Source organism: Lissotriton helveticus, chromosome 2_2 (assembly GCF_964261635.1).
Source record: "Lissotriton helveticus chromosome 2_2, aLisHel1.1, whole genome shotgun sequence".
Classification (NCBI taxonomy): Eukaryota; Metazoa; Chordata; class Amphibia; order Caudata; family Salamandridae; genus Lissotriton; species Lissotriton helveticus.
Genome location: NC_136060.1, coordinates 462,685,417 through 462,708,233, shown reverse-complemented (window position 1 = coordinate 462,708,233; position 22,817 = coordinate 462,685,417). Strand labels below are relative to the sequence as shown.

The 22,817-nt window shown below is 45.9% G+C and overlaps 1 protein-coding gene across 1 annotated transcript in view; it reads left to right on the top strand.

The window, feature by feature from the left end:
- LZTS3 (leucine zipper tumor suppressor family member 3) overlaps nucleotides 1-22,817 on the top strand; it is a 165,202-nt gene that overhangs the window by 18,879 nt on the left and 123,506 nt on the right. Inside the window, exon 2 of the mRNA XM_078678710.1 lies at nucleotides 19,294-19,407. The gene's annotated coding sequence lies outside the window, so the exon portion shown is untranslated. The remainder of the gene's footprint in view (nucleotides 1-19,293; nucleotides 19,408-22,817) is intronic.

Here is a 22,817-nt window from a genome sequence, read left to right as displayed (position 1 = left end):
GTAAGTTCTTTGTTCTTCTGTTGGCGAACCGTGGTTTCGGCCATTCGAACTTGCCAGTTGTCAATATGCTCCAGTTTTTATTCACTAATTTTTGCATATCATAGGTCACTGGACTGAAGGTAGTGACACATGTGACCAGATCAGCCGGGGGATCTTTTGGGTGGACTTGCAAGAGGCACGATCTCGGTTGATTGTTTGCACGTTTCATACATTTGTAAATCGTGCTTTTGGTATAGTCACGTGCTCTCAATTTTTTACTCAATACCAACGCCTGTTCTTTATAATCTTCATTTTTCGTACAATTCCTTTTAATTCTCAGAAATTGACTGTATGGAAGATTGTCTCTTAAGGGTTTAGGGTGGAAACTTTTGTAAGAGAGTAAACTGTTTTTTGCAGTAGGTTTTGTGTATGTCTTGCTGTGTAGGCTGTTGTCCTCAGAAAAAATGGTCAGGTCTAGAAAGTCAATGCTCAGGTTGTTCGCTGTGTGTGTGAATTTCAACCAGATATACTATACAAGTAACATCATACCTACAACAAGTCAGGACTATTGGCTTTGTCAATGGTTGTTAGTTGCATAAGATAAATAAGCAGCAACTGTAGCTTGTATGTAATATTGAAAAAGCTTCCTCATAAAGCCTTGGTGACACCACGACGATGTTACTGCTCCTGAGTTCTGAAAAGAGAAGATAAATTCAGAGAGAAAGTGATTCTCTTAAAAGGATTTCCCTTCCCCTATAATGCTCGAAAAAATCGGACCGCCTGTGCCAGGGCACAAAACAGAGCCTAATAGAAACCCGTTTCGAGGCCTCCTTAAAAAAAATGCTTGTCCTCAGACCCGGTGAGACCCGGCCCACTTAAAGCCCTGGTGGTACCGAACAACCAGGGCACAAGTCCTATAAAAAGAAGTGAGGGGTGGTGGGGGGGGACAATATGCAAATGACCTCGTGACATCACGTGCTGAACGTGTCCCGGTGTCACCAGACACGTGCAGCATATTTCTGTGGGGCCCAGCCTCTTGGCAGGGGGGACGGCGTCCACCCTGTGAAAAGAGTGGGGGTACACCGTGTACCTGCGTGCACCCCCCTACTCGAGCCCTGCGAACAACACACATGAATTGCAGTGCACCGGGCCTCACTTTACTGAAAGGCGGAAAGAGGCGCCGGATCTGAGGTCTGCCGTTGGTTCCTTGGATTTCGTTGACTTTTGACACATTTTATACCTGGCTGGTAGCACCTCTATATGGACACCATTGTTAGACAGAGAGATGGTTCGGTGATCTAACGCTCGCTGCTGGCATTTGCCGTGATTTGCAGGACACAACACTTCCAACAATGCCTCGGCGTCCCCACATCAGACTAAATGCAGTACCATTAAACTGGGTAAAAGCAAGAACTGTTACAGCGCGTAGAAAAGACAGAAGCGCTATGTGAATCGTTATATAGAATGATTTTTTTTATAAAGTTCCTTTGCATTTACAAACCAATATCCTACAGAGCATCGTTGTGACCAATGAGTGTTGGTTTTTGTAACCAGTTGGTGTTGTTGGACGTGTTTTGCTGCCCACACACGTGCACTTTAGCACATAAGCACTGAATCCCGCTTACTCTCACTGCACAGGGTGCAGCAGGTGCAGTGGCACCGGGGCTCAGAGACCTAAGGACTTTATGTCACACCTGTTTTAGCTGTTTTGTACTATAAAAGCAGCAGTTGGGATGGGGAGACATTTTCTTGTCGTGCTAGGGCCCGAGCTCCCTGCGCAAGTCTCGTGAAGAAGGCCCCGCGTGCCCGGTGAGGTCATCAGCGCATCCATCCCTCTGAGGCCGGCCTGGGACCGAGCCAGTGCGGGCCCCGGTGACGGCAGGCAGCGAACAAGAGGTTTTAATGAGGAGTGCATGACTCGGGGGCCGCAGCGAGGCTGGCCTCGGAGAGAAGGCCTTTTGTTTCCACCAACCCAAACCGCGCCTTTCTTGGCTAGCCTGGCGCAGGGCGGTTTAGTCACCTATTTTCAGGGCTCGAGTCGGGGTACCACGCGGTGGACGACGTCTCCCCGCTTATTTTACTGGCAGCTCGATAACTGGAGCAAATAGAGCCACACATTCACTCTTTGGCCTCTCTTGGGCGAGATCGGAGCTCATTCAGAACACTGCTCACGTGCTGGCTTCTCTGATGCAATCGCATCTAAGGGGTGAGCGAGGGGAGGCAATGAGTCTGATGGTGCAAGCCACCTCTCTCGTGACGTCACTTCCTGTCGTGACGTCATCGTCCCCCCACTTCTTTTTTAGGACTTGTGCCATGCCTATTTTCGCAGAATGCACGGAGAGTAGTGGGAAGGGGCAGCTTTGAGTGGTGAAAACTGGTCACCGGGTGGCACCCACCATGAACTGGGCTATCACGCTGAGCCAGTAAAGGCCGTTCCCAGGCGCCCTTGTTCTGTTCTCGGCCTGGTCATTTAGCCCGGGTTTCTTATTTATTTGTTTTTTTCCGTTATATATAGCCCAAACTCGGCCCTAAGGTATCAGAGCGCTTTATATGAGTCACAGTTGCGTTACAGACGGACACATTCATTTTTGGTTGGCATCTAAGTGATTTGCCCAGAATCACAGGATGCTTGAGCCGCCCGCCAGACTCGAACCTGGTTCCCCAGCTCCAAAGTCGGCAGCTCCTCTGACCATTATGCCACATCCTCTTCCCAGTCACGGTTAAGTTCTGCTTGTACCTGGAAAGGTGGCTATTTCCCTTACTGGAGCCCAGCAGCACATTTAGGGTTGACAGATCTTGGCACTGAAAGGAGACAAGACGCAGTGGCAGCCAGGGTTTGTGTGACACGTTGGCACTAGAGCGTGCACTAGTGTCAAGCAGGCCCTCTTTGAGCTATCTTGCGGCTTGTGATAGGGCCAGCAGGGGTGATGAAACTTTGCAAGACAGAGCAAGGTCGGTTGATCCCCAAGTGACGATCGACACTTCTTAAGGCACACAGGGCACCCAGGTTGTAGACTCGAGGCGCTAGCAAACAGTGGTACAGTGAGGGAATGTCCCTACCAGGACATCACTCACCTCATTATTAAACAGCTCTTACCTGTTCTCAGTGTGTGGGAGAGAGTGTTTCTTGGCGCTCTTAGACTGCGTCTCTGGCTCCATGGGGTGGTTGGGGACAGCCACATGGCACAGACATCAGAAGCAACGGGGCAGCTGAGCAGAGCTTGCCCAGAGCATCAAGCCCAGTCCTAGCCTGGTGGAACTGGGCAGGGTTCTATCCAGAAAGGATCTCAGGTTAAAAGCAAGGTCATTGCTGGGCTTTGTTGATGGAGGTTTTTGAAAGGCTGGACTGGCGCTTAAGTCTAAATTCAGTACTTGGTAGGTGGGCAGAAGCCCCTTGCCAGCCAATGCCAAGACATCTGAGCAGGTTGAAATAACAACTAACCAAGTTGGGGCAGCATTTCCCTTCTCCAAGGAGTTGCTGGTCGTCTCCCATAAGGGACTATGGGGCTGCTTCCCACATAATACCAGAATGAAACAAGCATTTACAATGCAACGGTCTCGCCTTTGCAAAAGTTAGAGCTATTGGTATTGTAAATGACAAATTTTTTATTTATGTGTTGCTTTTGAAAACAATGCCAGTAGCTTAATCTCTTGCAAATGGCACACACAAACCCCCACACACACAGACACACACACAGAGCCAACACACACACACACAGAGCCAACACACACACACAGAGCCAACACACACAGAGCCACACACACACACACACACACACACACAGAGCCACACACACAGAGCCACACACACACAGAGCCACACACACACAGAGCCACACACACACACACACACACACACTGAGCCACACACACACACAGAGCCACACACACACACAGAGCCACACACACACACACAGCCACACACACACACACACACACACACACACAGAGCCACACACACACACAGAGCCACACACACACACAGAGCCACACACACACACACACAGAGCCACACACACACACACACAGCCACACACACACAGAGCCACACACACACAGAGCCAGACACACAGAGCCACACACACACACACAGAGACACACACACAGACACAGAGCCATACACAGCCCCCACCTGACTAAGTGATTATCGCGCAGTACACTGCCCCCGGCCAGAGCCACAGGAAAACTGAACAAACAGGCCACAAATCTGAGCATCCTTCTCAAAATCTTACCATAGGGCAGAATTTAGAAAAAGGGTTCTAAAATGAAATTAAAATAAATTTGTATTTTGAGGGGGCGGTACCCTAATCCATCATACAAGATCTTAGCAACGGCTTTCCCACTAATAGTCAAGTCCCACATTTTAAGGTGCAGCGCCCACAGGCACCCCATCACCCTGTAAACTAACTGTGCCTTCCGTCACGCCACACTGTTTAATTGTAGAACGCACCTGTCTCTCGAGCCTCCCTGAGCACTGTGGGTGATAACACAAAATGGCTGCCTGTTCCTTGGTGAGGGGGGATAAGGGGAAACTCCTACACTGGACACAAACATGAAACTTAACGACACAGGCCCCACCTGACTAAGTGATTTTAAATTTTAGCTGTATCCTTTTTATATGCTTAAATATTCACAAAGCTGACAAAGTTTAATACTTTTTAAATTATTTATTGTAACACCAAAGGTTTTTATAAGTAACTTTTTAAGGAAAATGTATTGTTAATGAATTGTGTTTTTTTATATTTGAAATGTGCTTTTATGATTGTGAAGGGGGGGTTGTCGCGGGCTGAAATAGCAGGCAAGGAGGCCGTATGTAATGCGCTATAACGGTTTTATTAAAGCACACAAAAGTTCGTAATCAACTGGAGTATGGCTCCGGGGGAGGGGTTATCGGCTCTGGTCCTTCCGTCGGTGAGGGTCTCGGTCCTTCTTTCATGTCCGGGGCCCGTCGGGTGGATCTTCGGGTCGGGTAAGCCGTCGGGGAGGTACCTCGGAGGGCAACAAGAGAGAGAGAGGACCGTTAGACCAGCACTATGAGACAGCAAGTCTCCTGACACCAACACCGGAGTCGTGAGGGATCGGTAAAGGGAGAGAAGTGCGGATGAGGGAGGAGAAAAGGTACGGGGAGGGGGGTTTGGAATAGTAAGGGTGTCCGACAAGTGCGTGAGGGGGAGAGGGATGGTGCCGTGAGGGTGCTTTACAAATGGTACAGTGAAAGTTACAGTGCTCTGTGCCTAATGAAGGGAGATTCACACTATGTACACTGAGCGCCTAGAGTGCTCAGAATGGGGTACTAGGTACTCACGCGGTCCGCCGTAGCCCTCCAGTGGACTACGGCCGCTCTTCAGCCACCTCCTCAGGGACTCCACCAATCTTCCGACCATACGTCTTCGTCTGGGTTCGCTTCTCCACCGTTCTCTCCGCCTGCCTGAGAATCCTGCCACGATGCTCCGACGGCGTCCTGGGCGATGGGAGTGCTTTTCTCTGGTGCTGTCGCTGTTGTAGGGGCGGGACTTCCGGGGTCGCGATCAAGTGCTTCCTGTTGCCGGAGTCCGGTGAATGGTTCCTGTGGGGGAAAGAGGGGCGGGATACTTCGGGTCACAGGTATCGCTCTGGCATTGTGGTGAGATGCGGGGATTCGACAGCGAGGGATGCTGTGGGGTCCCCTGGTTACCGGTGAGTCATGAGGGGCTTGTAGTCCTGGCGGGGGCGGAAGCGGGACAGGATCACAATGATATTTTATATATCGAAATAAAGCTTTGATGAATGAATGAATGACTAAGTGATTATCGCGCAGCACACTGCCCCCGGCCGGAGCCACAGGACAACTGAACAAACAGGCCACTGTGCAGCCCCAGCCACGTGCAGAGGTCACTGGGCTAAACCAACAAGTCATTGTTCAATGGAGAGACAGTTGTACCTTTATTGCAGGCGGAACCCTCTTTATAAGAACCTAGGTTTCTAAGAGATCCTGTGGTCAATCAAGTTATTCCAGGACTTGCCAGTCCCTGCATTCTGTGTCGGTGGAATATGCAGTCTGATGCGGTTTCCATGCGGAGAAAGAGTTATCCGAGCCACCCGGCCCGCCATGCCTCACTCTTTGAACATGTCGACATCGATAGTGCAAGCGGATCGACGAGACCCCCAGCACACTGCATCAATTCTTAACTATACCCTGGCCCTGCCCCACACCGCTACAGTGCCGACCAGACCCAGGGGCAGACGGAGTCTACACGCATGTAGGATCCGGGCTACACCGGGAAACCGCTGGGCTGGAGAAGTGACCCCCCCTCGGCGCAAACCCCGGCCTGCAGCTAAAGACCCTCTGCTGCAACAGGCGAGTTCCCGACTTTGCACGTGATGTTTGCACACAGCCTTTTGTCTGTAAGCCCCGTCCTTTTCAGACTGGGGGGCATGTTTTTGACTGTTGTTTACATTCTTTGATGTTTTTAGTTCTTTTTAGTTCTTCGCCAGCTCGACTGCGCATGTGCGCAGTCTTTCGTAGGCGGAGACCTCTAAAAAAAAATCAAAGAATGTAAACAACAGTCAAAAACACGCCCCACAGTCTGAAAAGAACGGGGCTTAGATAGAAAGAAGAACGTCACTAGGACCTCTTCTCCAATGGCTGGCCACCGTTTAGGAGGCCAGCCAATGAAAAAGAGGGGCGGGCTTAACCTCGCTAGATGTTCTCCTCTATCTCATTAAATCTCGCCAGCGAGACTGGGCAAGCGCAGCCATCGCAGGCTGAGACCTAAAAAGGAGTCAGCAGATGCGTCCTACGTGTGAGCCTAAAAAGCAAACACAACTAAATACTGTACAGAAGTTCCTTTTGGCAAAGGGTTAATATTTCTGTTGCACCTTTAAGAAAAGCCTTGTATTATTAGAAAAAATGTAAAACAACATTTCAACATGACAGTAAAGTAAAACAAATATATGTGCAAGGGCGATTAGTGAACAGCATGAAGGCATCCAATTGGCAAACACTGCCTAAACAAATACGCCATAAACTGACAAATAAGATGTCATGTACTAAAGTAAACACATCGAAATGCACACAATGCAGTAGTCGAACAAAAGGATCACTTGATGCCCCAAAACTGAATGGGAGCATAAATGGGATAATGTAATCATCCACAAAATATAATGGCCTCAATAGGCAAACCCTGAAGAACTAATGAAAGCCAATGCCTTAGGGGCCAGGCACGAATCCCACCATCTGTCTACTTCTTATTGTACTTTATTTAATGAACTGACAACATGAGTATTTACGGACAGCCAAAGGAATCTGAGCCACATCTAAAATGAAGAGGTTTCATTATAAGGATACTTCCTGTCATTCCAGTGATTCTCACATCTCCAGAAGAGCCTGTGGGAACTCTCTAAGGCGAAATTCAACTGCTGGATTTGTGAGCACCTAGTCCACTTGCCTTCTATAAACAACTTTTAAATTCCACCTGGCATATTAATATGCAAGCCACATCATCTTACCTATTTAATATAAAGCCAGTCATCTCGTTCTGTATTCTTGAGAAGTGCTCTATGGCATAGGTTCGCTCTATCAAATAACCTAAATAAATGCCATGGTCATTAGGAGTCTTATCCCAATCAGAGCCTGGAACATCAACCCAGGAAGGAAGTTAACCCGGTGGAGACTAGGTTGTGGGAACATTTAGATCCCCAGGTCCTCAAGTTCAGGATCATTGCAGCAGAGGTTTGGAATGAATGGCGAGCTGGTCTCAGGCCTACGTGCTACCAACTGCACTGTCTGGAAGGCACTTGCAGAGACCCTCTTTCTGCTGCAGGGATAGACCTCTCTGGGCAAACGACAACCTTTTCTTCTGAAAGGCCTCAACTTTCTCCTTCCCGTCTCTCGCGGGGGCTCTTTGAAGCGTACCACCAAGTAGACTAGTTATAATTTCCACAGGAGAGCATCACATTGAAAGAGAAGCCATACCTTCCTATTTTGAAAGAACATTGTCTTCTGGTGTTTGGTACTGACACTGAACAGTATGTAAAGAGATCGATGAACTTTGCAAGCAGCGGTCGAAAGTAAAAACAGTACAGGAACTACAAAGTGAAACTGACAGAAAATACTATATTTACCATAATGTATTGCTAGGATGACTAGTGTACGTCGAGCACAGCCACAACTGACAAAACAATTAATAAATATGTGTTGTAAGGATTTGGGGGGGGGTCTGGAGGGAGCGTTTAGCGACCTAAAAAAAAGTATGACAAGCTGTTTATTCAACCAAGCTAAAACCATGAAAGAGCTGTGATTGCTCAGGAAAGAACCCCACACTTTGGTTACTATAAATTGCCAATCTTTTAATTAAGGGACCGTCAATAAATAAGGACCTAAATGAGCAACATCACACATTTTTGTTGCTTTTTGCCCTAAAATAAGAACTAGTCATTTCGGGTTTGTTTCCGATACACCAAATACTGGTAATAATAACCTTTTTAAAGATATTCTATCCATCCTCCCAAAAATTATGATGTCAGTCTGTTAAAAACATACAGCTCTCCACCTTAATTTTAAGGTTTACGTGTTATTTTTATTCTATAAAAGATATATTAAACACAATTGTCTGGGTGCTTCCTGCAGTGGCTGAACTGTTTATGACACTGCTCAAGGCCTACGCCTGAGGAGGGAAGCAGGTACAACTCTAGCCAAAGAGGTGGCGATGAGTACCAGAGAAACTACCCAAAGCTGCAAATTATCCGCTCTGGAGCACTACTCAGCATTGCCTCTTCAGGACACAATTATGTGCGTTTAAGTACTATTTAACTGTACTAGGTCTCTCCAGCCCAGATGAAGGGCCGTTGTTTTAACATCAGTGTTGAAACAGCATTATTGCAATTTCTTAAAAATGCCATGGCGCGCACTAAATAGCAGTACATTTTTTCCAAACAGAACCAAGCCTCTTCGAAATCTAGTGACCCCAAAGTAACCCTCCAGGTGACCTCCCAGATTGCCACAGAGTCTCACTTCCCAGTAACAAAAGTCTAACTCTCCCACACACCCCACACTGACAGGTTAATAAGAACAGATTGATGTACACCCCTGCTCTGCAGCCCCAAAGCCCAGGTTGTCTCAATCAATGATCTTATAGTTATATCTTATAGTATATCTCTACTAATGCTATTGGTTCACTCTCTGGCAGTAATTCGATCGTCCCAGTCCTCAGTTAACAACTTTCAATCAATTTCCCCAGTGTTCAGAGTCTCACCCACTAGTAAAGTATCACACCCACTGATCAAAGTCTCATTCCCTTCCACCCCAGTGACAAGTGGCCGTGGTCTACCTCCATCAGTGGGAGTCCATCCACCAAACTGACCACAGATTGTTGTTCTTACACCTATATGGTCAAAGTCCAACCCACTCCATGACCCAATGATTTTGAGTTTTCGTCGGTGGCTACAGACTCACTTCACCCCCCCCAAAAAAAAATATCTCCCTGATAAACTCAAAATTGCAATCCTGTTGACCACAGCTTCACTCCCTAAATGGTCGTAGACTAACCACTCAGTGATCATAAAGTCGTACAACCATCCCTAACAAGTGATGCATAAAGTGTCATTAACCCCCCCCGACCAGACTCTCACTTGCCCACCCACATACTGCTGCCGTCAGAGCCTCCCTCTTCCAGCATCACTTCCTATTCACCCTACAGTGTAATAACCCGAAGTGACCCCATTCCCCTCCTTGCAGCCCAACCCCCGCACTCACCCACAGCTTGCTGCCCCAGTCCATGGTCGCTCCTGGCTCCTGCGGAGGTGCGCTTCCTTGAGAATGAGGTGCTTGGATGCTCCGAGGATAGCGGCCCTCCTGCTTCAGGTGGGGTCGAATGCTCCTAGGGGTGATGACGGTAGGGGTCACACAGCTCACCACAATCTTCAGACGGAATCACAGAGACAGGAAGTGAATCCAAGGAAGAGTCACAGAGCCAGCAGGAACAGGCCCGGCCCACAGCCAGGAGCCACGCCCATCACCGAGGACCAGCCCTGCCCATTCATCAAATCACGGCCCCTGTAGCACTGGCCACGCCCATTTCATATCGACCCGCCCACACACAGAAGGTAAAGTCAAACTCAGCCCAATGCGAGCTAGGCCGCAAGCCCACTCCGTTCCCAAAACCAGAACGAGCGTGACTCCCCGCTGATCCTGATTGGTCGCTCCTGTTGATACTCCCCAACATGGCACGGACAGTGGGCGGGCGGGAGGGAGGAGGCACGGACAGTGGGCGGGCAGGAGGGAGAAGGCACGGACAACGGGAGGGAGGGCGGGGGATAAACAAGGCCACAAACAGTGGGCGGGCGGGAGGGAGGAGACACGGACAGTGGGCTGGCGGAAGGGAGAAGGCATGGACAACGGGAGAGAGGGCGGGGGATAAACAAGGCACAACAACGGGAAGGGGAGGATAGAGAACATGAACAACAGGGAGGAGGCGGGAACAAATGGATCGCTAACAACGGGAAGAGGCCGGAATAACTCCTCGGCGAGAGGGAGGGTGTGGGGGCGGGACTTAAAAAAAGAGACAGAAACGCCCCCGAATCTCGTCCTGACGGGGAAAGAGTGATTGACAACCAATCTCTTCCAATGGCTAGCCTCCATTTATGAAGCTAGCCAATGGAAGAGAGAGGCGGGACAAAGCCCCACACTATACATCAAAAGATTTCGCCTGTGCGTGCACTGCTGCGCAGTGCTACGGCCAGGCGAAACCTAAAAAGTGGTCCATGACTGCCTTTGAAGAAAAACAAATTGCAATTTATCCTGCGTGTGTTGCTATATCAGTCAAACACTAGTAATCAATACAATTTGGAATGCAGCCACATACCCTGATAGCAAGGATAGAATTATTCAAAACATACAGTAAATGTAAAACAAAGGAAGCGCCAAGAATTATATTAGTTCAGTATATTTATTTCATATATTTGAGTTAAATCAAAATTATTTGACAATAGGATGATGGAAAAGGTTGCTCAAGAAGGGAGTGAGGGAGGGGCGTGCTTGTGATGAATAGGGAGAGGTGGAAGTCACTAGTTTTGAGAATTCACACATTTTTCGAATATTTTGACAATGAACTGGTAAAGAGACCAGTGCAAAATGGCCTGTCCTAAGAGAGTTATTTACAACATATTTTGCAGTTTATTGTAAATGCATAAATGCAACATCAGACGGTAGGGATGGAATAAGGTACAGGTCCTGGGTGGGAGGGTGACTTAAACCTCCGTGCGAGTCTTCTTCAGGGCGAAAGGGAGCAACCTTGCCCTGGTGCCGCACAGGCATCCCAGGTTTGCCAATGAAGAATAGTTACTTAATGGCCAGGTCGGTATTTTCCCCTGGAGTGAGGTGAACTCCACTTGTGAGGACCAACCTTGTGAAGTCCTCACCGGTATTTAAAAAACGTAAGTAAATTATTCCATGGTGGTAGAACATCCGATTTAATCAGATATGTGATAACCTTTGTTTTTCTTCATAGGCAGTCACGGCCCACTTTTTTCATTCTCACATTGTACCCAGGTCTTGTGGCGATTATTGGGTTACCCCGATATTTTGTAATGGCCCACATAATACCAGGCAGACATAGGGCCAGATGTACGACCACCCAATTTGCGACTGTTAACAATTCCCAATGGGGTCGCAAAATGGGAGGCTCATGAATATTAATGAGTCACTCGCAATTTGCGACCCCATTGGGAATGGCAGGCCCTCCCAGGTATGGTTGCCTGCTGGGCTCAGCAGACCACCATGTCTGGGACTGCTTTTAAATAAAGCAGTTGTATTTTTTTTTAATGCAGCCCATTTTCCTTAAAGGAAAAGGGGATGCATTAAAAAAAAAAAAAAAATTTAACGTTTTCGTTTCATTTTTTAAGGGCAGGTATTGGTTTCTGGGACCACTGCCTGCCCTTAACCCCTTCACTGAAACAATGGCCCAACCCGAAATCGATTATTGCCTCAATGAATCAGTACTCACAGTTGATCATTTTTGTGACTGAATAGGTGTTTCAAGTTAATCACCACTTGTAGATTTTATCAAACAACTTAGAAATGCATCCACCTTGAAAAATTAATTTATTCAAAAAATGAATTTATTCAAAAATGAGGAGTTTTAATGAATTACTCCAAACAGCGAGGAAATTTCATATATACATTAATAAAAATTTTTGAACAACGAACGGTAACAAAGAGAGCAGCGTGCTTCTATAAAGGTGCCGGAAAAATAGAGAGAAATAGTGATTTTGATAGAAAGGGTGTAAGCCTCAACAGAATAGTGACATAGAGTTGTTTATAAAATTGAAAAAAACACAGTGCTGTACAAAGGACAGCAGAGATATGTACAAAGGCCACTAATTGCTTATTTCTCTTTTAACATTTATACATTCTTTTACTGGCATGTATAATGTTTGAAAACGGTAGTGGTCCTATTTTAGGGGAGTTTCGCGTCGACGTTTCGACCCGTCTGGTGGTACTAGGGTAGCTGGGGACCTCGACCTGCGGGTCTTCCTCAGGACGTATGTGGCACAAAAGAACTCCGTACCGTGGTTAATAAAGCTGTGGGCCCAAAATTTCTTTGTTGGGATGATCAAAAAACCTCCTACACCTGGATGGTTATGGACGACTGAAGGGTCACAGTCTCGCTCCTTCAGTACCAATTAGTGGTCGTGGGCCTTCCACCAAAGTTATTCAGTTGTAGATGTCAACAGTAACATATACGAATTAATCCGTTACTTTTTGGTGTCCGTGTGCTGGCATCTTAGTGAGTCTAGGTGGAATTCAATGAAAGCGCCAGAGTTCCTTACGGGATGGCGGCTTCCACTTAAGGGTCGTTTACAAAAGACGATCTCAACCGGCAATAAATGACGCGGGAGTGTGGCTTTCCTGGCGGCGACTGCTCAAGTCACGAGGCCCCCTGACTAAGATGCCAGCACACGGACACCAAAAAGTAACGGATTAATTCGTATATGTTACTGTTGACATCTACAACTGAATAACTTTGGTGGAAGGCCCACGACCACTAATTGGTACTGAAGGAGCGAGACTGTGACCCTTCAGTCGTCCATAACCATCCAGGTGTAGGAGGTTTTTTGATCATCCCAACAAAGAAATTTTGGGCCCACAGCTTTATTAACCACGGTACGGAGTTCTTTTGTGCCACATACGTCCTGAGGAAGACCCGCAGGTCGAGGTCCCCAGCTACCCTAGTACCACCAGACGGGTCGAAACGTCGACGCGAAACTCCCCTAAAATAGGACCACTACCGTTTTCAAACATTATACATGCCAGTAAAAGAATGTATAAATGTTAAAAGAGAAATAAGCAATTAGTGGCCTTTGTACATATCTCTGCTGTCCTTTGTACAGCACTGTGTTTTTTTCAATTTTATAAACAACTCTATGTCACTATTCTGTTGAGGCTTACACCCTTTCTATCAAAATCACTATTTCTCTCTATTTTTCCGGCACCTTTATAGAAGCACGCTGCTCTCTTTGTTACCGTTCGTTGTTCAAAAATTTTTATTAATGTATATATGAAATTTCCTCGCTGTTTGGAGTAATTCATTAAAACTCCTCATTTTTGAATAAATTCATTTTTTGAATAAATTAATTTTTCAAGGTGGATGCATTTCTAAGTTGTTTGATAAAATCTACAAGTGGTGATTAACTTGAAACACCTATTCAGTCACAAAAATGATCAACTGTGAGTACTGATTCATTGAGGCAATAATCGATTTCGGGTTGGGCCATTGTTTCTATGCCAATATTGACTACCCAGGTCCAATAAAGAACCGTTTTGGGTTACCCCATTTTTTATAATGCTTAACCCCTTCACAGCTGGGCAAATTCCCCTGCTGTGCTGGAGGGTGTGGGGGGGGGGGCGTGCACGTGCTGGGGGTGGTGCGGCGCGCACAGCGCCCCCGTGCTCATGACGAGCTGAGCTCGTCATGAGCCACGGTGGTCGTGTGCTCATGACGAGCTGAGCTCGTCATGACCACACCCTTTCATTAGAACGCTCGCACAGCAGGGGAATTTGCCCAGCATGCGAGCGTTCCAACGTTCATGACGAGCTCAGCTCGTCTTGAGCACACGAGCACCGTGGCTCATGACGAGCTCAGCTCGTCTTGAGCACACGAGCACCGTGGCTCATGACGAGCTCAGCTCGTCATGAGACTCTAAGGTGTTAACAAATATTATCAGAGCCTGTCACAAAGGGAAAGTAGTCCCCTTGAGACTCCTTCTCATTTGCGACTCCATTACCACTCTTTTGAAGAGGGTGGTAATTTGCTAGTGTTTTGCGACCGCTCACATCACAACGATATGACAAAAAGTAGTGCAAAATGGAAGAGGGAGTTCGATCTGTTTTACTACTTCAGGATGACCATGCAGGCATCTGCTCGTGCATGTACACAAACAATCTACATTTCACAGATGCCAGCTCAATATGTCCGTTTACCTTTTCAGAACTCTCATTTCTGCTAGTAATGCAAACCTCATCCTTTTGCTAAGTCTGGGCACTCAACAAGGTCTTATGGCTCAGTGGACTAATGCACCCACTGCAGGAATCTGTGTTTGGCACCAGTGAGTCCACTCTGGCTTTCATCCTCCTGTGATCGATAAAATAAGTGAGAAGCATCTAAAATCCAGCTCCTTGATTCCCATAGTGAATGTATGCTTTACACATTATAATTACACGTTATGTAATGTGTAGAGACGAGTTTGCTGAGGGGCGTTAGAGTTCGCATGAAAGGCTGCGTCACTATCACAGAATTTGTCGTTTGGTTTCCACACTAACAACACTGAACATTTCTTCTCTGCTGCTTGAAAGACATGTACTTTTCCTATGGGCCAGAGACCAAAACCTTTCTCTTTTTTGCAAGACAGAGAATAATCAATATCACCCAGAATGTTGAACCTCACACCGTCTCTTTTAAAAAAACATTAAATGAACATTAACCCTGCCCCAAGGTCACTCTGAAATGGGGAATGTAGAAACGTCTGAAAGAGTAAGGGGGGGTAAGCATCAGGAATTCTTCTTTATTGGCAAAAAACAAGAAACTTTTTTTCTCCTTTCGCCAAGGAAGTAGTTACACTTAAATAGAAGGTGAAGAGTGTTGACTGAATCAAACTCGTTTATCCTTAAAGCATTATGTATGGGTCACCAATCCCGTGCAGCCACTGGTGCAAGCTGCTTGCCTGATGCTTTCTGAACTGTATTTTCTTCTGTTCACTGTACCTGCCTTCATTCACTTTGAGTAAGATCATCTTAACAAGAAATTCTTGAGTTAGTAGCAGTTCCACTGTGCCTAAGCAGTTATCAGCTACAATGGAAACATACAGAGCATGTTATGGAACAGGTGGGTGGTGGGAGTTTAACAGAAGCATAACAGTACAGAAAGCACATATCGCATGGATTCAGGTGTGCAGTGCAGATTTGGTCTGGATTTAAGGTTGTAGTGTGGTTACTGATTACGTTTCTTGTTGGGTGAGTTGTTCCTTGAGATTGTTCTTGGAGAATGGAGCAGAGATATTTAGCTCACATTTCTGCCAAGAGTGGGCAGTGCTGCCAGTAAAATGGACAGACATTTTGAAGCCACTCATAGTCGTTTGAGAGTGACCAGGAGTTATGGTTGATTGAGCGTATATTACAAGTAGGGGCGTACCCGCTTAGAAGGTAGGAAGGTCCAGGAGGAGGAATTTATGGCTTTGGGCACCAGGAATAATAACTTGCTGGGAGCTTAATTTCAAGCCGACAGCCAGCAAACTAGGGGATGCAAGGTAGGGGTAGGCATGGGTTTTAGGCGATTATACAGGGTCATAGTGGCTAACTTTATGGAGTCAGCGAATGGGGTAAAAGAGTTCAGTGGAAGACCCACAAGAAGACTTTCACAATAGTCAAGTTTGCTGAGCGCAAGTGAGAAGCTCATAGGATAGATATAGAAGGATAGATCTTTCCAAAGTCGGTAATTGGATCCAGCTGCTGTGGCAGGTTTAGTTTTAAATGTTTCCACATTCATTGAAAGGTTGAATTGTACTCTTAAGTTTCCTGCCTGGGTTAGGATATAGAGAATTAAGTGGATTGGCCAGGAGTGAATCAGTTGCCCAAGTGGCTAGAAAGTAGAATATTTCTGTCTTGAAGGAGTTCAGCATAAGTGACATGAAAGTGATGTTTGTTGATGGACAGCTGTGAGACCCTGGCATGTGGGACAAGAGAGAAAGATGGGTGCACCATCCACATAGATATGATAAGAAAATACATTGGAAAGTATGACAAAGCTGGGGGAAGAGGTATAGAAGCGAGGGAGGGATAGAGGGAGTGAGAGCCAAGTGGGACTTTTTCTGATAGACATCAGTGAATGGAGAGCGAGGAGCAGTGAGGGACTGCAGACAGAGTGTTAAACGGGATAGGATGAAAACGCTTTAGTGCTGAGCCTCTGAGACCAAGGGCCAGATGTAGGTGAGGGACATTTACCGACTCATAAATACCGAATTTGACCGATTCTGTATTTTTGAATCGGTAAATATGAAGGTGGGAGATGTAGGTATTTTTGAAAATAGAAATACCGAATCGGTAACATTCGGTATTTACCGATTCGGTAAATACCGAATCTGTATTTCCTATTGATTCCTATGGGCTGTGAAGCCCATAGGAATCAATGGGAAATACCGATTCGGTATTTACCGAATCGGTAAATACCGAATGTTGCAAGGGTGCAGGGGGTGTCACTTTGACACCCTCTAGCACCCGAAGTAAAGGCATGTGTGACATGTGGCACACATACATGCCCTTAGGGCATGTCTGTGTGTCACATTGCACAGTGTGCATGCACAGATGTGCATGCACACCTGGATTCGGTATTTTACCACACAATAGGATTGTGTGGTAAAATACCGACTCTTAAGTGCCTGTGACACTCTCAGGAGTGTCACCTACATTTGGAATTACCGAATCGGTAAAATTACCGATTCGGTATTTTACAGAATCTGTAAATTTACCGAATCGGTAAATTTACCGATTCTGTAAAATAATGGCCCCTACATGCCAATTCCTAAATACCGGTCGGTAACGGCTGAAATCGGCCGTTACCGACCGGTATTTGGGCTCCTACATCTGGCCCCTAGTGTGGTTAGTGTTGCTACTGGAGTTGGGTGACCAATTGTGCCAAATGCAGCAGAAAGATCAGGAAGTATGAAAGGGGAGGTTATTGTGAGGGCAAGAGGTTAAAAAGTTGGACACATGGGAGAGGGCAGTTTTTGTAGAAAAAGTCACTGGTGAAACTCTGAAGTCAACCAGATCTTTATCTCTCCATTCCACTGGAGGTCCAGCTGTGGGACAAGGAAGTCATCCTAAAGGCAGGGCACCTCACACAAAGGTGCAAAGAGAGAGAGAGAAATAGACACACATACCATCATCATTGTGCACTAACCAGACACTATCATGTAGTCCATGACAATTTAGTTTTAGTTTAGTTTTTATTTTCGGAAAGGGCTTTCAGGTCTAAAATCCATTATTGTACCATCAGGCTCTAGACAGATTTCCACCTTATAGAATCGTTTTAAGAATACTAAAACCATGTGTATGTGCCACAATCTGTGAATTGCTTTCACTTTCCCAATCCCTGTGCCAGTGTTTAGACCAGCTTAGTCTGAAATTTCAGGGATCCACACGTGGCTGTGTTTCTCACGGGAAACAACCTTTACAACGCAACTTTTACAACGCACTACCATTACAACGAAACTTTTACAACGCAACATCCATTACAACGCATGCCATTACAACGCAACCATTACAACGCATGACACTACAACGCACACCACTACAACGCATGTCATTACAACGCAGTCATTACATCGCATACCATTACAACGCATAACATTACCATCCAACACTTACCCTATTGTTGCACCCCCTGGAGATAGAATAGTAATGTTTACCCCTACACTATCCAACACTTACCCTACTGTTGCACCCCCTGGAGTTAGAATAGTAATTTTTACCCCTACACTATCCAACACTTACCCTACTGTTGCACCCGCTGGAGTTAGAATAGTAATTTTTACCCCTACACTATCCAACACGTACCCTACTGTTGCACCCCCTGGAGTTAGAATAGTAATTTTTACCCCTACACTATCCAACACTTACTCTACTGTTGCACCCCCTGGAGTTAGAATAGTAATTTTTACCCCTACACTATCCAACACTTACCCTACTGTTGCACCCCCTGGAGTTAGAATAGTAATTTTTACCCCTACACTATCCAACACTTACCCTACTGTTGCAACCCCAGGAGTTAGAATAGTAATTTTTACCCCTACACTATCCAACACTTACCCTACTGTTGCACCCCCTGGAGTTAGAATAGTAATTTTTACCCCTACACTATCCAACACTTACCCTACTGTTGCACCCCCTGGAGTTAGAATAGTAATTTTTACCCCTACACTATCCAACACTTACCCTACTGTTGCACCCCCAGGAGTTAGAATAGTAATTTTTACCCCTACACTATCCAACACTTACCCTACTGTTGCACCCCCTGGAGTTAGAATAGTAATTTTTACCCCTACACTATCCAACACTTACCCTACTGTTGCACCCCCTGGAGTTAGAATAGTAATTTTTACCCCTACACTATCCAACACGTACCCTACTGTTGCACCCCCTGGAGTTAGAATAGTAATTTTTACCCCTACACTATCCAACACTTACTCTACTGTTGCACCCCCTGGAGTTAGAATAGTAATTTTTACCCCTACACTATCCAACACTTACCCTACTGTTGCACCCCCTGGAGTTAGAATAGTAATTTTTACCCCTACACTATCCAACACTTACCCTACTGTTGCACCCCCAGGAGTTAGAATAGTAATTTTTACCCCAACACTTACCCTACGGTTGCACCCCCTGGAGTTAGAATAGTAATTTTTACCCCTACAATATCCAATACTTACCAAACATGCAATGTAATGTTATGCGTTGTAATGGTATGCGTTGTAAAGGTATTATGCGTAGTAATGGAATGCGTTGTAATGGATGTTGCGTTGTACAAAATGCATTGTAAAGGTATGCGTTGTAAAAGTATGCGTTGTACCGTCATACATCCGTTTGTCACTATCATCATCTGCGCTCAACAGCTCTTTCAAATGATGAATTGTAATTATCACCCACCAGGTTTGGTTTTCTACATTAGTACTTCAGCTCAGCATCATATCATGTTGTATAGTTGCCAAAATAATAAATTGTGGTATCGCATTAAATCACTTTTCTGATCCCATTTCTTCTCTCACAATATTTTTGTTTGCTTTCAGGGTGCAGATTGTAGTTGCTGCAATTCTAGTAGAGTACTGTGCCCTACATCTTACGAAGTGTGTGCCGCGGTGGCCATCGCGATCTGCGCGGAGTGTGCCGTCTCCTTTGAACAGGTAAGATTGCAGTGCCACTTGAGCTATGCCTGAGTCTAGATATAGGCGATTTGTAGTAAATGTAGGTGATTTGCATGGCAATACAAAAATATAATAGGAAGATAACAGGTTATTTGTATGCTAACCTCCTCTTGGTTACCATTCTAACAGACACACGTCCTAGTCTTGTCTGTGATGACCTAGGGCCATATGTATCAAGCAAATTCGCATTCGCAAAGGCTGAAATTCGCAGAATTTCGGCCTTTGCGAATGCGAATTTGCTAAATGGAATGTATTAAGCAAAATCTGGTGGAAAATAAGGAATCGCAAATTTTGCGATTCCTTATTTTGCAATTGCATTTAAGGAATCGCAAATTTTGCGATTCCTTAAATGCAATGTATGTAGCAAAAAAAATTCGCAAAATGCCCTTCAGGAATCGCAAGTTACCACCAACTTCTAGTTGGTGGTAAGTTGCGAATTCCTTGAAAAATGCACAGTTTTGCATTTTTCAAAGTGCCATGTGACGCACATACATGCCCTTAGGGCATGTATGTGCGCCACATGTGCACCCATGCATATTTCAGGGATGCAACAGGGTGTCCTTTGGACACCCCTGCACCCTTGAAATTATTCTCAATTTGCGAATCGCAAATTGAGAATAGCTTCCCATTCATTCCCATGGGCCTCCTGGCCCATAGAAATGAATGGGAAAGTATTCCTTAATTGCGATTCGCAATGTGCTAATCGCCATTAAAGAATTTTAATAAATCGCAAAAAAAATTCGATTTTGTACATGCATACCCATTTGCGATTCTCAAATGGCGATTTCTTAAAAATCGCTATTTGGGAATCGCAAATGGGTATCTTGATACATATGGCCCCTAATGTCTAACAACTGTTTTAGTAGGACAGACTAACTCTTTAAAGGAACTTTATTAGGCTGTTACATGACTTCCCAATAGGGTTTGTGGCAAAGACCTTTCCTAGTTTTGCTCCAGTGAGAAACCCATAGCAATCCTCAAAACTAGTGAAAAATGCATCAGATTTTTATAAAAGATGCAGAAGGCCCAGTTCATTCTGGTTTAGGTGTATGTTGTATGTATTTCTTTCAGCTGGTATGTGGTTGCTACTGCTGATTGACATCCTGTCATATCAGCAAAAGTGCCAACTTTTGGGCCACATTTGCATACACTTGTAGCAGGCTTTGCTGCCTCCAGTGCTGCTAAAGGCACAATAAATAGCAGTGCAGGTAATGCGGTGCTTGGGAATAGAATATGAATAAAGAACCAATGTGTCCTCTATCTAAGTGCTGCTGTAGTTCTGAGCCCTGGTGTTGAGGGTTGATACCAGAGGGGCTGGCAGCATCACCATGTGAATATTGTGCTACCCTTGGAAGCCTTCTGCTGGTGGAGATGCAAGCCTATCTGACCCCCCAGCTACCAAATCTGACAGGTCATTCAGAATTGATTTTACCTCATGGAGATACACCGCCTTGCAGTAGCTGCTGTCTTTTTACACTAGGAGAGTACAGATATGTTGGCCGTCTATTGGGACTTTTCCCGCGCTGTAGACACATGCACAAAAAGATCACATAAGTATTCATTACTTGTAACTCTGCAGTTGTAATTCTCTCTCTCCAGCTCATTTAGGACATGTCCAGTGCATGCCAGTCTGATGGATTGGTGATGGCTTCGGCCTCTGTCCCCTTGGTGCAGGACAACCTGCAATATTTACAGATCGCCACCTGCTGGCAGGGATTAATATAATGAAAGCTCGTCTGCTGGGGCTCTCGAATGAGAGGCGAGCCGCCATGTTGGAGCCAAGCGCGCAACACCCATTGGGCTCACGGGGCTTCAGCCCCCCCGTCGTGTGTGTCAGACCGTGCTGACACAGCTTTGCGGGCTGGCGACCATCAAATTGCAGCCGCACCCGAGTACTTAACAGGTCTTTAAAAGACCATTTACTTGTAAATTAGGCTTTTGTTGTGTTTTCTCCCGTTCTTACAGCCACTGTCTATGGTTGGAAGAATTAGCCCCCCCGAAATATTTTTCAGCCCCCCCCGAAATTTGTCTCTAGTTGCCCGCCTGGTTGGAACCACCCGCTCAGGACTTTTGCATTGAAGGAACTAACCCCCAAAGCTGGGGGTTGTTACTGCAGAGCAACAGGGAGATAGATGTATCTTAAGTCCAAGAGTTTTAACCCTGTGTGTCATGGACATTTGAACATACTGGAATAGTGACCATAAGGATACACCTATGGCAAAATACTAATACTGGCGTACTAGTGGTAATTTGTTGCTTGAGAGTGGGCAGCCGTGGCATTTTGGGGCTGAGGGGCGGGTTTGGGGGGGGGGGCAACTGCTGTACTGGAATACTGGAGGTAATTCCTGACATACGGCACAGCATAGTATATGGACAGTATCAATGGAAATATTCTAGCACTGGAATATTGTATGAAATTCGTGTGATAAGTGGCTACCCATAACAAAAAGCTGGCTTTGGCACAATGAAGGTAATTCATGACATAGGGTGATCTCTCAAAGCAAATTTTGAAAAACAAATTGGAAGAACTCCTGGCAGGTATTATGCCTCACCACTTTCAAAGATCACTAGCCGCCACTGTTCACTGACTGTGAGCCCTGGTGCATCCGCACCTGCTGCACCATTGATAGCTACACCCCAGACTCACTTCCACTCCCTCTCACACTCTCCAATCACTCACTCCTTCTAATGCACTCACGTTTCTTCAATCACTCCCTCAGACTCACTCTCACTTATTCATTCACCCTCTCAAACGCAGATTCTCACTCGCTTTCGCTCTCTTTGACACTTTCAAACACTCACACACAAACTTTCACTCGTCTTTTTTACTCTCAAACACTCATATAAACACACACATGCACAGAGAAACTACTTTTTTTACTTACCTTGTCTCCTCTGCTGGCACTATTGAGGCCCCAGTTGTATGATGTTACAACGCAATCAAAATGATCACGGTACATCACAACGCATCTTTTACAACGCAAGTCGTTACCATGACTTGCGCTGTAGGGTGCTGGACTTAGGAATAGTAAGATTTACTATTCCAACTACAGCCTACGTACAGTAGGGAAGGTGTTGGAATAGTAAATCTACTATTCCTTAGTCTAGAGCGCCCTCCAGCGCAAGTCGTGGTAACGACTTGCGTTGTAAAAGATACGTCGTAATAGCACTGCGGTGTTTTGACCGCGTTGTGATGGATGTTTACCGAGGCCCCATGGCAGCAGCAGAGCAGGAGTCTGGCCTCTGAACATTGAAACCAGCAAGCCATGATTCTTAAAGAGGAGCCAGCCATAGCAGCAAGGCCAGGTTTGAAAAGGGTACATGTGCTGCTGAGGGTGCCTGTGCACCAAGACATGTTTAATTTTAAGAATGATTGATATGATTTATAG